General features: G+C 41.1%; 1 long non-coding RNA gene across 1 annotated transcript; it reads left to right on the top strand.

Moving 5' to 3' along the window:
* Positions 1-1,187: 1,187 nt before the first annotated feature.
* On the top strand, positions 1,188-10,139 carry LOC309530832. Its single transcript, XR_014218926.1, has 4 exons — positions 1,188-1,383; positions 7,318-7,487; positions 9,079-9,220; positions 10,014-10,139. It is a non-coding gene; the product is annotated as an uncharacterized lncRNA (long non-coding RNA).
* Positions 10,140-15,346: the final 5,207 nt, after the last annotated feature.

Genomic DNA, 15,346 nt, shown 5'->3' with positions numbered 1-15,346 from the left:
ACAATGAAACAATTTCTTCATAAATACAATTGTTTCATCAGTCACTGGGAGCAGATCCACATCCAGTGTTCGAAACTCCCATTGTTCTAGGTGCATTTTACAACAGGGAATTTCATTAGTGTGAGCAGTTTCTGAGCTCTGAGTGCACTACTGCACCTAAGATTTCAGATTAAAACTGCAGAGTGGAAGGAAAGGAGGACCTTTTTCTTCCTCCCCACTTCCAGTTACTCTCTGAAGACTGGAGAAGAGACCCTCTTAAGAATATTAGGGGGGTGGGAAGGGGAAGGACTAGAGCATGTGAAAAGTGAACATAATATTTTAGTTGCAGTTCATTCATTTTCAGCTTTGCATTCTTGTTATAAAAAAGTGCACCTAGACATTCCGTTGTTGTGCCCATAGCCTAGGTTTAAGGTGCCATTTAGCTCCTAGCTTTCATATCTCAGTTTCTAACACTGTCCACATCATATATTTAAAGCATATGGAACATACATTTAAAGCACATGACTTCTCCTAAGGAATCCTGGGAAATGCAATTTGTTAAGGGTGCTGGAAACTGTAGTACTGTGATGCAGGAACTACAGACCCCAGAATTATTTGGGAGAAGCCATGTGCTTTAAATGTAAAATGGATCCAAAAGGGGACTTAGTGCTCGTATAATGATGTATCATACACATCAAATTTGGGTTCCCTTAACCAGAGTATTGTATTTTTGAACCATCCAGATCCATATTATTCTGGGTACCCCTGCAAATAAGCAAATTAAACACTCATCCCCACAGCATGAACCTTTGTAAGTGTGGCTTTTGGTCATCATGCATTCAAGTGTCTGGCACAAAAACAGCACTTTTCACTGGGGAAAACACTTGGTCTTCTTGAACAGAAGAGTCTCCAGATTATCAAATTGCATGAGATGAGGTAGCCCAAGCTTACTTTGGGGTGCAAGAGCATACAGATTTCCATTCCTTATTTAAGCACCTCGTACAGTTGTTTCAAACTTTTAAATGAGGAACTGGAATGCAGTTTCAGCCTCATCTCAAGGAGGGTGTTCAATCAGTTTCGGCTCTGTACCAAAATATGTTGGTGAGTGACAATAGCCCTATTCATATGTTTCACTTATGTGTTAGAGCAGTGTGTCAGGCAAGCTGAACTGAGTAGCATTGCACATAACCAGCAGCCCCAACCTGGCATCTGTGCATGCGTCGTGAATGCTTGCAGAGGCAGAGCCTTTGCATGTAAAGCAGGGAACCAAATTGAACGAAAGCCTTTGCAAGTACAGGTGAACCTACAGAGGCTCCTTTCCTGCAGATATTTATGGTGAACATACAAGTGCCAGGTGCGAATAGCGCATGACAGGGGAATGGCTCCTCAGAGATGGTCTGACATGTGAGTAAGACTAAATACGGCTATTAACAGCCTCTTTTAGGAAGTGTCTGATGAGCTAAATAGAGGGTTTTCAAATGAGTCACAAAGCTGCACAGATGACTTCTTCCTCCCTCACCACTAAAATGTGGAACCACTTGCAAGTAAGATAAGGTTTATAAGATGGCGGTTGTACAGCCATTAGCCATCAAATATTTATCGTGGCTTCCTTATTTGCACATGGATGTAAGCGGTGGGGAGGGGGAAATTGCACTTCCTGTAATTTTCGCTATACAATGAAACTCTCTGCTTCCCATTAAAATCTTCATCAGTAAAATGAATACTAGGTAGCAGTAGGGAATTAAAGCTTTCAAGATACTGTGTGGGAATTAATTGCACACAGCATTTAATACTAACCTGTAGTATCAACCTTCTACACTAGATGGCAAAATGGTGCCATTTTTCACTTCTTGTTTCTGTACTACATTTTGGAATTTCTGTTTGTACACAATTCAGATTTCTTATTCATGGGCACATGGATGGCATTATTACAAAGTCTTAATTATGGGGTTTATAAAATAAAAAGCCCTCTTTCTATCATGTGCTCCTTTTAGACTTTGTAATGCCCATCACTTCACCTTCTTAAATATATATCAGAAATGTGATTGTTCCATCAAACATTAATGGACACCATTTAGTACTTGAAATGCTTTGAAAAGGGCTTGGTCCAAGTTCTTAGGCTGAAATCCAAGGGTAAAACCTTAATTGGCTTTTGATATTATGGTCTTTTCAGTACTTGGAAAAAATGGTTTCTCCAATTTATCATACCTATTCCCCACCCTCTTTCCCCCTACTACTCATTGGAGGAAAATAATTATAATTTCGCTTTAGGCAACATATCAGACTTCATGAATTGAATTCATTCTAAACGTAGATCATCTGTGCCCATAAATACCTGCTGAGCATCTATTCCTCCGCAACCACTCCCCCCTCCCATTGCATCTGACTCTTATTGCATCCTCCAGGTCCCTACCTGCCCTCCCCATTACCTCATTTCTAACTCTCAGCAAGCTGAAAACCCTGGAAAATCTGGCTCTTTGGTTCATTATAATTTTATTATCAATATGATGGGGTCCCCCCCTTTTGTATCCTGCCTGATGTTGCATAACCCATTGGAGGACCAGACACAAATAAGTGTAATTTCAGAAGCACTGTTTTGAAATGTTTAAGGCTAGGGCTACGAATTATACAACTGGGCCCTGTAGTGGCCCCTTTCACAGTGATGTGATCTGCAAGAATCAGGTAATACTTGCCTCTGATGCCCCAAGTTAGCAGTTCAAGTTGAAGACACAGCTACAAGGGTGACCTGTGTGTGGAGTGGGCAACTCTGTCCAGGGCTCTGCAGTGTATTTTTGAATATCATATGCACATAGAATTATGGATAGGCACCTTTCATTGCTTGTCCCCACCACTGGCAAAAAAATATTTATTTAGGAGTATTTCTATATTCTAAATAGTTCAGTATTTAGTTCTTAATTCGTGCAGATAATTAAGCTGGCTTGAATAACGGCAGTCACTAATTTCTCTCACACAGTAAGCACCATTCTTTCCATGCCAGAGTCAAGACACAGGAAGAAAGGAGATAGAGGCATTCAAACCCAACTTCTTAAAACTTCCTACATACCATGGTAGTAATACACCATTATTCCCCATGGCCCATTTAGAATGGGAAAAGCAGCTTTTGAAAGCAGCAGGGGAGTGGAGGGAGTGGGTTATTCTGCTTAGTCCTTTCCCTGCCTCCAAATCACACTTCCCCAGTGGCTACCCCTGCCCCAGCTATTCTAATGCTGCAGCTGGTGCAGAATATGTCAGTCCACCTTGTACTAAAATTGAGATATTAGAACTTTACAACACTAGATCTATGTATATAAACTGTACTAGCTTCTAGGCGTCATTAAAGTTCTGATCTTGATTTTGGAGATTGTAAGTAGTCTAGACCTATTCCTATAAGAATCCCTCCACATCTTTTGGAAAGGTCCTGATTCATATTTTTTGCTTAAAGAAGTGTGGCCCTGGACTTCCAGCCCAAAGTCCTGTTCTGACAGCATCACCACTGAAAGATGGCAAAAAAAAAACCCCACACACAACAAAAACCCTGCTGCAGCTGTGTCAGCACACAGGAAGAGCTTTGCAACTCTCTCTTTAAAATCAAATGAGCCTTGATCAGGACTGCTTCCATAGATCAAAAGTTACTCCTTGCAACTGCCTGAGATCATCTTTATGGGCAGCATATACTCTGCTTCAACTCTGCTGCTTAAATAATTTTAGCTCCCTCTGTATAAACCAACTTACGATCCCAGTGAAAAAACAGCCATGGCCCATGAAACAAGTAGGAATGGATAATCAATTTTTATCACTTGTATTATGAGTAGGACCCATAGCTTTGGGTGAGTTATTATAGTTTCTCTGCTAGGAATGGATGTGTATAGATGTTTAATCTCTCTTCCATTGCTACGTATCAGCCCAGATGGACAGGAAAAGAAAGCAATGTTAGCTCATACTGCAGCTTGTGCTTTACCCTGTGACCTTTAACCAGAGGTGCCAACTTGAATAAAATATTGGGGGGTGGGGCAAGGTAAGCCCTGCCCCGCATAATTGATCACAAGGCACGGTGCACACACACACACACCATTTGAATGACGATGCTCATCAATTTTGTGGGGGCTCGGTCCCTAGGAGTTGGCTCCTGTGACTTTAACCATGGCATTCTACTTTGCTAGGTATTCACCTCTATCTTCACTGCTTTCCAAATAAAGTTAGATCAGCTTAAGTATCAGGCCTTCTCAATCAACACATGTCCTGACTCCACCCCAAGTCTCTAGGTGCTTCCTTTTTCACAGACTGAGAGATAGTTTCTTACATTAACACTTCAACCCATGGCAGAAATATCTAAACAAATCTATAAAGGGTTATGAGAGTCAGCATAATTGTTTTTCCATCTCAAAAACTTCTTTCCACCTACACCCCAGGGCATACTGAGCTCCTCCCCAGCCACCCTACCCCACTGCTTCATTTCTGCTGCTGCCTTAGCCCAGTAAATCCCCATCCTTTCCTTTCTAACATGTGATAATACAAGTTGCAGTGAGGGCCAAAGGAACTCTGAAACAAAAACATGATTCACTGGAAAACCTTGTCTGCCCAATTTGGAAATTAATTTAAAGTGACTTAGCTAAACCCACAAGGGAAGTCAGTAGCACAGTAGAAGTCAGTTGCCACACTCATGTTTTGCTCCTGCAGTCAAAAATTCCTTCCAGTAGCATGCTTTCGTGTGCATGCCAAGAACTAACTTAGTTGGTCTTTAAGGTGCTACTGGAAGAAATTTTTTTTATTTTGACTATGGCAGACCAACACGGCTACCTATCTATAACTTGCTCCTGCAGGATACCAACCCTGATGTACATAATACATACTCTAGTCCTTTTATGAACTCCAGCAGGACTGAGTGCAAACTCAGTTGCCTCCTTCCCATGAATCTTCTAATCTTGGTTCTTTTCTGCTAGGCATTCATTTTTATTCAGTGCCTTCCTGAGTGATTTTATGGTCCTAGGTTAATGCCGCTCAGCATCATGGAAGTACTGAACCATAGGACTTCTCCAGTTGCTAGAATGGATGCTCATTTTTTATTTAAAACTACATGGGTAAAAAAAAACACAGCTTCCAAGACTACCATACTTCAAAATTTCACATTTTTCAGTGGTAAAGCATACACATTCTTTCATTCAACTAAATGCAGAAATCTCCCTTCATTTCAAAGAGCATTGCGGATTTTCTCTCACTTGGAGCCTCTCTGTAGCTTGCATTACTGTCATTTATTTTATTTTGTGAAAGTCCTTCACTGTGCAGCCCCACCCCATGCTTCAGAGAGCAAGACGTCAGAAAAGAGGAACAGAATGTAATGTACTCTAGAGAAGTGCACTTACCAATTATATTTATTCAGCTGCATGGGGAAATCTCAGCAGTTCAGAGCAAATGTTCACTGAGGTGAGTAACTCTGCAAACCAGTTTAGCTGGTGGGTCACAGGGGAGTTCCAAGCATCAAGAGTATGCTGTGCCTATAATATTCAACTGAACATTATTATTGGCCAATGAATGGGCTTAAACCCCCTAAGTATGATGAGTCTTTCTAGGAGAAAACTGGACACGAGCCATAGCCTTCTTAAGTCAGGACAAGCCCTCTATAAACCACACAAGAATGGATATTATGGTGGGAGGATAATTGTGGTGAATAGCATACTATGTATTTATTAGAGCTGAGCCAAAATTCAGCAGGTGACATTTTTCTTGGAATATGTTAAAGGTTTTTCTTTTTCTCCACCCAATAGATAAAGGCCACTTTCTGCACACGCTCCAAACTCAAAAATCTGTTCGAGCAAGTAACATGTAGCTAGCGGAATTACATTTACTTACTTCATCTGTGCATGCAATTCTTGTCTTCCCCTTCCCACTCTATAAAAATCTTTGTATTTTGGCAAGAAGAGTTTGGATTTGATATCCCGCTTTATCCCTACCCGAAGGATTCTCAAAGCGGCTAACATTCTCCTTTCCCTTCCTCCCCCACAACAAACACTCTGTGAGGTGAGTGGGGCTGAGAGACTTCAGAGAAGTGTGACTAGCCCAAGGTCACCCAGCAGCTGCATGTGGAGGAGCAAGGAAGCGAACCCAGTTCACCAGATTACGAGTCCACAGCTCTTAACCACTACAACACACTGGTAAAAGCTACCCCTGCATTATAGGGATATTTCCTAAGATTTTGCTACACTCTGCCTTCTGAGCTTTGGGAGAGTAAAACCCAAAGCTTCTCTCTTTGCTTACTTTTTTCTTAGGACTGGGCTGAGAAGAGGAGTCCTGGTCAATAGGGCAGTTTAGGCTATGGCAGGAGGTTCATCCCATCTAGGAGCAGCCTATTATAAAAAAAAATACTTTGAGAGGGGGGATACTTATACCAAAAAAGGGTTTGACATTCATGAAAAGTCCCTCTCTGGGCCATTATTAAAGTAAACCAAACTAATAATAATTTCTATAATATTTCTTGAGTTACATGAGAGCAGGGATAGGTTTACAGTAAAAATCAAATATCTTCCCTACACACAAATGCTATATAACTAGAGCCAAGATTGTGAGTAACTTTGTAATGGAATTTGCTCCCACATGATTTTGTGATGACCACCAGCAGCGATAGCTTTAAAAGAGGATTAGACAAATTCATGGCGGGTAAGGCTATTAATAGCTACAAGGCACAATGGCTACACTCCACCTCCACTGTTGGTGGTAGTATGCCTCTGAATGCCAGTTGCTGCAAATCACAAGTGGGGAGAAGGCTGCTTTTTTAAAAAGCTCATGTTCTGCTTGTAGGCTTCCCATGGCCATCTGATTGGCCACTCTGATGCTGATCTTGATCCATCAGGGATCTGCTTATGTTCCTAGACCCAGTCTCTCTCCTACATACTCTCTCCGCCTCTGGATACCTTGGCTGTTGTTTGTGCTGGGCTGGCTGCTGCTTAGCCTTTCATTTTTAGTCATTGCCTTCCTTTTCTTCTCTATCTTGCCCATTGACTTTTCAGGATAATTTGTGGAATTTGTCGCCACAAGATGTGGTTGCTGCCTCTACCTTTGACAGCTTTAAGAGAGAATTAGACAAATACACGGCCCGTCTATCAACTCAGCAAGTAGTCAGGATGGCTGCATCTACCTTCTGGTTTCTGCAGCCTATGTTTCTAAACACCACTTGCTAGGGAACATGCCCTGCTCGTGGGCTTTCCACTTGTATCTAAATGGCAGTAGTCACTGTGGGAAAGAGGATGCTGGACTCAATGGGCCTTTGGCCCGTCGCAGCAGTGCTCTTCTTTCTCCTGCTTTTGCTTCCACAAGCTTCTTTCTTATGCTTTTTTCTTCCCTCAGCCATCTCCAACAGTCACAACTGCCATTCTCTTTAAAATGGTTCAACATTCCTCCTCTGTGTCTGGCGTGCCCTCCTCTAAGTCAGGGAAAAGTTCCTGTTGTGTCATCACCCTGACCAGGGCATTGCAACTGGCCTCAAACGCATGAACTGGTGCTGTGTTTTTACCATGGTGAGTTGTCAAAAGCCATTTCCCCACAGCATTTTCATTACCCACACGTTGAAGAACAATATTTTCACAGGCTTGGAAAAATAGTAATTTGAAGACTGCTCACGTGCAAAGCTTCCTACAATTTTTTAAAATATATATATAAAGATTTCACACCATTGCAAGCAGGGCCATCACCCAATTAAGAAATCTTAGTCAATTAATCAAATGAATTTAAAGTGATTAATTAATCAAATTGATATAAATTTGCATATGACTTAAAGCAATAGGTATTAAGAAAAAGGCAGACTTTCATTGTTTTCAGATGATGCATGCATGTGTCACCACAGTCACCATCTCAAAAGAAGCATTTGCTCCTGTGGGAGAGAGAAGAGGGAATGCTTTTTCTAAGGAAGCACCTGCCATCTGCAGTTTTTTAAGTACTTGTCTTAATTAACATTTTAAAATGTGCTTTCTGATTAATTTAAGGTTTTGCTGTTGAAGTGTAAAGCCCTGAACAGCCTGGGATCTGCTTCCCTGTGAGACCTCCTTTTCCAAGATCATCATGTTCAAGCCTTTAGGTCATCAAGCGAGGTCCTCTTGTGGGTGCCACATGCCCTGGAAGTTTGCTTATTTTAGTACCAGTGGAAGAGTCTTTAGTGCTGAAGGACAGGAGAGGGGAGTATTATCCCATCTCAAAAAGAATTGATCCCTATTCTGAGTCCATCTCCCTGCTGACCAGGAGAACCTTTGTATTGTCTGCTTTATTGTCTCCATTTGCTAGCCCTCATCCAACTCATAATGGCTTTCTTAGTATTAGCTGAAAAGGAGAAGGAGTGTAGCAACCACCCATTATTGACAACCTATCTGCTGGTAAATTTGTATGGTTAACTTCTTCGTGTCTCCTGTCTGCTCCAATCAGCAGAAGGCTTGACACACCTTTCAGGTTGATCTGTCCCAGTAGTGCGGTGGCAAATTTTGAAATGCAAGGTCCCTTCATGACAGTCACACCATGCTGCCTCACACCCATGTCTGAGATTATACACTTTAACTTCCAGAACGAAAGTTTTCCCTAAAGCTTCCTGAAAGTGTTGTTTTGTGATTTTTAAAGATTTCTCAGCACCTTACCAATCTACTCCCCAGAAAGCTGAACATCACAGTTAAAGCAAAAGTCATATTATATGATTGACAAATCAATACAGCATTTATAATCTATAAAAAAATATTAACAACATAACCAAAAAATAAACTAAGCACTGTTAAGGTCTTACACACACTCTTCACACCCCCATGACTCATAAGCTTTCACTCTGTTCAGCTCATTAGAACAAACATACAGTGGTACCTCAGGTTAAGTACTTAATTCGTTCCAGAGGTCTGTACTTAACCTGAAACTGTTCTTAACCTGAATCACCACTTTAGCTAATGGGGCCTCCTGCTGCTGCCGCGCCGCCAGAGCACGATTTCTGTTCTCATCCTGAAGCAAAGTTCTTAACCTAAAGCACTATTTCTGGGTTAGTGGAGTCTGTAACCTGAAGTGTATGTAACCTGAAGCGTATGTAACCCGAGGTACCACTGTACACATAATGCCCATGGCAACAACTCCCTTCTAAAGGTTCCTTGGGCAAGACAAGTGGAAAAACCATTGCCTGAAGGCCAACTGAGTCTGCCTCCCCTCACATAGGAAGCTGACCCTGCTGGAACATGGCTGCCAAAAAAGGGGTCCATGGCACCACTACTTCCACCTGGGTCCCTAGGTGACTATACCCATGATCTATCCTTCTTTTTAAAAAGTGTTGTGATGTCTGACTGTGTTCTGCCTTGGTATTCTACACAGACACATTTGAAATGGCTGTAGACATGCCAACATTTATGCTTTACTCATTTCTGTCTTACGTTCAGAAGTTCTTCCCTTACAATGGGGTGGACCCTTTTTGCCAGCAGTGACCCTTGCAAGACAATTACTTAAGTTGCTGGGGGGGGGGGACTTTTAGCAGACAAATGCAGACAGTGGAATGCCTAAGCAACCTCTTTCCACTGGTCTTTAACTCCCCTATCACAGTCTTCCAAGACTGCTTTAAATTAAACAAACAAACACTGAGGTCTGAGGGAAAAAGATCCTGAACTCTGTCACATCTGGTTTAGCCTTTCAAAGACTGGTGTGTGTGTGTGTGTGTGTGTGTGTGTGTGTGTAAGGAATGGAAATTGACTGGCGAGGCATGGGTAAATAAAGTTAGCCTCTGCTGCTGTGACATTGATTCAGATTTTGGCAGGATAGGTAGATTTAGTTCAAAGAGAAATCAGAGAATAGGCAAGAACTGTTTCAATATACATTCCAGGAACAAAAAGAGGCTATGCATTTGACCCTAGGCAGTTGCCATTTCAGGATGGCTATTTTTACAGCTAAGATGGCTATAAAAGTTTCATACACTATTTTTCAATGTCACCCCCACACCCCTGTTTTTCCTGCCCATTTGAAAGGTTTAGAACAGGAGCACCTGTGCTTGTATTATTTTCTTTGTAATATATATTCTTGTTTTCCTTCATCAGATTCACCATATAAGCGGCAAACTAAAAAGGATGAAGCTCAAGGAATACAACATATGTTTTCCATTTCCCATGTAAAACTATTTCTCCATCTGATTTATTACCCACCTGAACAAAATTATGTTTTTATTCCATGTTTATTTCAATTTCCTCAGCATCTCCCATATCTGGGGTGGGTATGGGACAAGGAATGTAAACTGCCAATGATGTTGGACAAAGAAATCAGCTTTGAAATACAAATTTACAGCAAATCCAGGTTCTCTCCATGCATACAAATGAAAAATGCTGCTGCAATAATTTTTAAACTAGCAAATGCAAGGTAATCCTGGGAAGAGTGGTCTTCAATCTCCTCCAGACATCTTTTACTGAATGCTGGGACTGTAGGATAAATCCACTGACAGCTATAAAACACTGCAGTGGCAGAAAAACCTGCATATATTTGGTTGTATCATGTGCATACTGTAGTTCTTTCTGGGACACCCAGAAGCACCATTGGGACCACAGTAAGATGGTTATTTGCTGGATGAACCTACTTGCCCACCATAGAAGTGATCACAAGAGCTAATAATACTCTATATACTGTGAAGCAAATTAATTACCATGCTTGAATGGGCAAGTAAAGAATCGTAAGGCTTACTTGTGGGATCATAATGAAAAATGCATAGCCTGTGCCTTAGAAAAAGGGGCTCGCATCCAACCTGTTCTACAAATCTGAGCAAAGACAGGTGAACCTATTATGTAAGCCTGGCTGAGTAGTCTTAGCAAGGCTAATCTGCCACTGAAAGATGTGTTCCTATTTAGGTAGTACCAGAATTTGCCAAAGTAAGTAAGCTGTGTTCTATAAATTGTCTAGTTCAAAAGGGTCCTGATTCTGAACAGCATCTTTAGGGAATAGTGAGGATAGAACAACAACAAGTTTTGCCACCCTTCTGTAAACCAACCAAAGTAGTGTACTGCAAATAAATACAATCAAGACAACAGCATTATAAGCACTGTTAAATCAACAGAGCATCATGAAGTACATTACAAGCAGCAATACTAGGAAAAATGCAAAAGGCGAAATTAAAAAGATGTGCCATCACATATTTGGTAAAAGCAGAGAAAGTAGGGAGTTGGACCGACCATAGCTCTGAAAGCAGCACATTCCACCATCATGCATGGCCATCAAACAGGCCTCTGTAAGTGATGGTATCTTCAAAATGTCTTCTTCATCCATATTATAATACATTTATGGCTAGGGTGCATATAATGTAACATTTTACCATGGAGGAGATATTTGGTTTGATTTGGATCTCAGTATGAACCTACCCATTTCACACTTTCTGAAATGGCACGTGAACCAAAGCACAGCTATCCTTTAAAATTCACACTTCTCCAATTTTTGTGATGCAGTTCTCCAAGCAAATAATGTGCACAAAAATGCATCTATTACAAGAAACTGCTTCAAAATGTGTATGTTAGGAGAAATTTGTACTAAAAGGCTGACTGGAAATTTGAAAACTCATGCACAAAAGTGAAGAACTTGAAAATGGAAAAATAAGAAGCAGCGAGAAGCCAGAATGGACATATCCATCAATTTCTCATCCATCAGTTTCTCATCCATCCTTCCTTGGCTCATATAAACAAAAGAAAATGCACACAGCTACTTGTTCATTTCCTAGAGCATTTTTAGGCATGCCTATCAAATGAGATCTATATCCTTGGTACTAGAGATGTCAGTCATAGTGAGAAGTGCAAATGCTTATTTCTTCCTCTATACTTTTTGAAATCATACCTCTGGATTAAAAACATCACATCAAAACTAGTAGCTTGTCCTGATAACATCTAAGCAAATTCATCCTGCATCTCTCCAAGAGAAGAGGAATCTACCTAGCCAGAAGATTATAGAAAGTAGAGGATATGAACCTGCCCAAATATACAATATTACTTTTCAAAATCACAACCTCCCACTCTCTCACTGCATGCTGAACAGCCTTGCATATGTTTTGCTATAGCAGATTGGGCAATGTAAAAATCAAAAAGAACATTAGAGCGCATTTGCTGGACTGCACCATCTAGTTCAGCATTCTATAAGCAACATTGGCCAGACATATGCCCAAGCATGAAGGCAACAGCTCATTCACTGTCTGTTCCCAGCGTGATCATGGCTAATAGCTATCTTCCATGAACCCATTTGATCCTTTTGAAAATAATATTTACTCCTTCATTAGGGTCCTTGAAGTTTGCATTATGATCTAATGAAGCATCTTGGTCGGCTTTCCTGCTTGCATGTTAATGGACAAACCAGCTACTTATCTGTGATTTAGTAACCAAATAAGGCTGCAATCCTAACCCTATTTACCTGGAAGCAAGCCCCTTTCAATTCAATACAACTTAAATCTGAGTAGATATATTAGGGAACCTCCAGCCCACAGATCTGATTAGGCCCACCAGGCACTCCCATTTGGTCCATAAGGCTGTTTCGGCCAAGCCACATGCACATGCCCTCCACCTGATGCCATATATGATGTCAGGTGTGGGGCAGGTAAATATATGGTTGTGCCAAAAACGGAGCTGCAGGCACTGCCTATCGGCTGGTTGGCAACACTTGCAAAACTCTGTGTTGTATGTGGCACTTGGAAGCCCCAATAATCAGTTGATTGCTGGGGCTTCAAAGCTCTTCCTCTCTGCAAGCACCAATTGCCAGGTGACTGTTGGGACCTCAAAGTGCCCTGCACAGCTCTCTGCAAAATCAGCTGCTTCTCAGTGCTCACAGAAAGCTATGTCTGATACTACCCCACATGAAAGTCTCTTGGCTTATGATGTCTTCAGCAATGTTCATGTGCCAGCAAATTTCAAATGTCACATTTCAGAAAATCTGCAGTAATAAAGTCCCATGTGAGGACTAAGCATGTGAATTGGGTTGAAGACAAAGAGGGAAATAAACTCTTATACAGACAATGGTACATAGCCTACAGATTTCCAGAGGTCTGTAGAAGAGGCAATGCAGAAGATTAAGGTGCCTCAAATCTACAGCAGCCCACAGTATACAGAATGCATACTGCCTTTTCTAAAAGATGAACACACTTGTCATTTAGCTTTTCTTTTACCCTTGTGTGAGCAAATACAAACTTCACACTTTTTACGAAGTGTTAGCAACACTATGTGGGATCTTGAAACAATCATAAGCATGCTGCCACAGAAACTGAAGACAATATAATAAGTTACAGTAGATGGTGCTAGACAGGTGCAAAAGATTCAAGACAGTCATTTGAGGATACCTGCAAGATTTGCCCTTAAGCTAAGCGGTTTAGAAAATGTGCAATTTAGATTTATCTGTTCAGGAGGGAGATTCAGATAAAACAGTTGAGCTGGTGAGATGATTAAAGACAACCCCCTATATTTAGATAATGCTCAGATTATTACCTTATCTGACACAATGAAGGGTACAAGCCCCAACGCCACAAAGCTCAACGCTGTAGGTGTAAGTATAGGTGAAAATGACATGCATAAAAGATGCTGATTCAAGATTCAAGTCAATCCTCCATTGTGGTCCCTCTGATTAGCACTGGGAGGTGAGGGACAATAAATTGTCCCGTTTATTGACACGTATCAAGCTTTTCCTATTTTCAAAACACAGTAGCTTGAATAATTCCAATAAGGAAAAAGCCCACATCAGTGTAAAATCTCTTGTCAGTTTAATGTGGATTTATAAAGTATTTTAGAATGCATGCTAGAGACTGGAAAGAGCTTAAAGGCTCTTCTGGAGTCACAGGTATTGCATTTTAATGTATACATCAGAATTTACTATATCATCTTTCAGTAATTTGCATCATCACGCCAGGAGTATGGATCTCTGTATATTAATGAGAGACATGAAAATACCCAGGTTTATTGAGGATTATTTTGTTATGACAATAAAGTATCTTATCACCTTAAAAGTACATCTTTTCTCTGGGTTAAAACATGTCTTCTGTTACAAATCCAGATGAGCATATGTCATAATGGCAAGATTAACTGAATGCTGCATCTAATGAACCTTACTGTTTACATTTGGCAGCATCCAGCAAAGGCACATACTGCAGGGACACTGTAGAAAATGCTCTTTAAACCTTCAAAAGTTGATAATTGTTTTGAAAGCACCAATCCAGGTGCCGACCTGAAGAAGGTGTCATCAGATGGCCCATAGTCTGCCAATCGAAAAAATGTAAAGGCTAAAGCCCTCAAGTGGACTTTTTTGTGTGGCCACTTTGAAACAAACTGTGTTCTGCAGGTGGACAGTTGCTCCACTACAATGAAATATGATGACAAAGCGAGGTCTGAAGCTTCCAAATGATATTTATTTCCATTTATCTGCAAACCTGGGGCTGGTTTATTGATTTAGCATCTCTACAACTGATCCTTCTTCAAATGATTCCAGGGCAAGAACTTTAAAACAACCATTAATAATTTTTCTAAAGGCTAAGTAACAGGAATGGGGAACCCAGGTGTCGCTGGACTACAGCTCCCATCATCCTGATCCTGAGCTGCTGGGGCTGCTGGGAGTTGGAATCCAACCTCTGGAGAGTCTTGGGTCCCCTCCCCCAGGGAGGGGCTAAAACATCAATAAGACTCTACACAGCAGCAGGTGAACAAATAAAGCAAGTTATTCCAATCAGCTTCAAACCTCATCCCGCAGAAAGCCTAGACAAAGAGGCAGCATGCCGTTTCAGCATTACCTTGCTTTTTGTCTGGTCTGGTGTAGCTGTGCATTGTGTATGAAAATCTGCTATTTCTGGTGCTCCCATATTAACATAATGTTATGTTTTTAGGTGTTGCAAGTGCAGTAGGTCTTTATCTAAAGAGATGTGAGTCTGCTTGGTTTCCTTTAATCTTTTAAGCATTGTGGAATTGCATATCACAATCTCCTCTGTACTTAAACGAGCAAGAACAGCATGTAGAGACTATTGAGCTTCATGTATCAAATTCTCAGGGTTATACAATCCTGCAAAGTGTAACCAAGCAAAAAACACAACGCCAATAAGCCAAGCCAAGAGAAGGGACAAAGAGTCGCTCTACCATATGTTTGCGTGATTTCTATGAAGTACTAAGGCAGAGAGAGAAATTTGCTTCTGTTCAAATCGATACACTTTAGAATGTGGCAATACCACATCCACAAAGATGCCTACAGATTATGGTGGTATAAGATGGAACACTTTCCAGTTTCAATAAGTACTGTTAAAGAGCAGAAACTAAATCACAATGGATTGGCATAATAAAACCACAGTGCTAAATGTTTCGCCATATTTGCCCAGCAGGAGGCTCTCTTGCTACACGCTGCATGAGGCAATTCTCCTCCCGGGCTAAGGCACTCAGTC

Source organism: Podarcis vaucheri (assembly GCF_965113315.1).
Source record: "Podarcis vaucheri genome assembly, chromosome: 4".
NCBI lineage: Eukaryota > Metazoa > Chordata > Lepidosauria > Squamata > Lacertidae > Podarcis > Podarcis vaucheri.
The sequence above is the reverse complement of the archived record's forward strand: the minus strand, read 5'-3'. Positions and strand labels throughout refer to the sequence as shown.